Consider the following 2,670-nt stretch of genomic DNA (forward strand, 5'->3'; position numbering starts at 1 on the left):
GGTACGTTCTTCATCTTGACTTTGATATTGAGTTGTTTTTGGAGGATTTTAATTTTTTAAGGTGAAGGAAAACATAATATGAAGGTCGTAGTTTGATATGCTGATGTTGTTGGCTTATGGGTTGATTTTCGAAGGAAGTCTTGGATGGATTTGTATATATTTGTCATGTAGTATCTTGATTATGTTATTGTTGATGTTGTTATTGATGTTTGGGAGCTGTTTTGGAATTGGTTGGAGTGGTAATATGGGGGAAATGTTGTTTGAATTCTGTCAACTTATTAACTAGCTAAGTTTGAGTGTGAAAGTGTTCTTATGGCTAGATTGTTATATGAATCATCTTGGATGTAGATTTGCAGGCTCGAAAGGTGCAGGCTCGAAAGGTAGACTTTGAGTAACTAAGTAAGCAGCAAGGTATGTTAAGGCTGTCCCTTTCTTTCTTAAGGCATAATCTTATTATCTTATTGTTATGAATTTTCACAAATGATGTCCATAATGTCCCTATTCCTAGAAATACTAGAAGCCTATGGTTCTTAATGTTCTAATGATATCATTGATGTTGATCTCATTTTACGATTATTGTTCCTTCAAGGTGAGATATGTTCATGATGATAGCTCCATAATGATAATCGGAGGTATAACGACCTACGTCACTCCGATGAATTCAAAAATGTGTTCTCAAGGAGTGTGTTGTAAGACATGAATAGTATGCTAGTTACAAGATTCTCTAATAAGGTACTTAATGTTAGAAGGAAGGCTTATGATGTATTCAGAAATTGACTAAGGATTAGTTAATCAGGAAGAAATCTTAATGGCCAGGAAATGTGTGTATAAGTCTTATGAAATCATGTAGGCATTAACGGATAAGTAATGATCATAAAGAGTGCATAGACATCACCCATAGAGGTCTGGTTATGATGTTTATTATATTTACCACTGGTCTACAGCCAGCTGGGCAGATTATGTATCATTATTTACCACCGAGCTACGGCCTGTCAGGCAGATATATATTTACCACCATGCTACGGCTGGTTGGGTAGTTATTACCACCGAGCTACGGTCGGTCGGGCAGATATGTATTTATCACCATGCTACGGCTAGTTGGGCAGTTACCACTGATCAGTCGGGCAGATGCGCTCTACTATCGGGTGATAATCAGATAGACAATTACCACCGTGCTACGGCCGGTCGGGCAGTTACCACTGATCAGTTGGGCAGATAGCACTAGAATGATAAGTAAGTCAGAGACACAGTATTGTACATAAATGTAGTTAAGCACAAGAAAGTATAAAGAGACATACATGCTAGATTCTCATTGGTAAGTCAGAAACGCTAGGTTGATTTTTATTCTTCTTCTTTATAGTATATGTTTATTATGTTATATTTCCTCCTTACATACTCGGTACATTATTCATACTGACGTCCCTTTGCTGGGGGCACTGCGTTTCATGCCCGCAGGTCTTGAGGTACAGGTTGACGGATATCTCAGTAGGATACCAGCTTAGCAGGAAGTGTCGTGGCACTCCACTTGCTCCAGAGTTGCTCTGTGAGTCGGCATGGTTGCATATACATTTGCATGGGTATGGCAGGGCCCTGTCTCGGTCACATTATGTCATGTAACCCAGTAGAGGCTCGTAGACAGATATGCACAGTTAGATGTCTTATGGTCATCTCGGTTTATATTCTGTTGTATCATTACTACGAATAGCCTTGCCGGCATATGTATGTATATTATGTTTCGGGCTTGTGTCTCATACAGCTTATGGTATCTGTGAGTTAGCATTATGGCCCACTTAGGTATGACTAAGAGATTCATGTATGTGGTGCTCGGTAAGTTAGCTCTGGGTGCCCGTCATGGCCCTCCGGTTGGGTCGTGACACTTAATCTCATTTAAATGGATGCCACCGCAGTTTGGGAAGAAAAGGGCCAGTGGAGTCTCCTCACACTAGCTAGTCTTATTTGTGTTTCCCTCCGTCAGGGTCATTGCTCTAGGAGAGGGCTTCCCTGAGTCAGTCATAATCTTCGTTGGCAGGGCCATCAACGACTTTGGAGAAGTGGCACGTGTATCCACGCAATGTTTAGCTAAGAGAGTTTTCTTTTTACTCCTCGTTTTTAATGTTGAACGAGTTAATCTACCTGCGGCCCTTGTAGCACAAATCGCCAGAAATGAAAATATCACGCATAGTGGAAATGTCACGACCCAACCCCGTAGCCGTGGATCGGTGCCCTAATCGGGCACCCATACACACCTATCGACGCTACCCGAATTATATCAAACGCATCCAAGGAATATCACAAAGCCGACAAGTGCGTGTTTCAAAGTTAGATAATTTTCGTGTAATTCAAGAAGTTTCCTTGTTTTACCGACTATCCAAAATAACCCCGCGTAGAAAATACCAACAAGAGGCCACACAGACCAACAACATCATATATACATACGCGGACCGGCCGCGCGCGAATGGGATCGCCCCCAAACACAACGTATACAAACACAACTAAGGCAGGTAGGCACGACCCACAACCATGTCCACGTACCCAAACGTACGTACGTAATCGTATGACGGACAGTCCCCGCCGTACCCATGAACGAATATATACAAATGCATTAACGAATATATACCAAAAATATGAGCTGAAGAGAGGACCTCAAAGGGAGGGTGTCCCCGGCGGGGT

Source organism: Lycium ferocissimum, chromosome 11 (genome assembly GCF_029784015.1).
Source record: "Lycium ferocissimum isolate CSIRO_LF1 chromosome 11, AGI_CSIRO_Lferr_CH_V1, whole genome shotgun sequence".
Lineage (NCBI taxonomy): Eukaryota > Viridiplantae > Streptophyta > Magnoliopsida > Solanales > Solanaceae > Lycium > Lycium ferocissimum.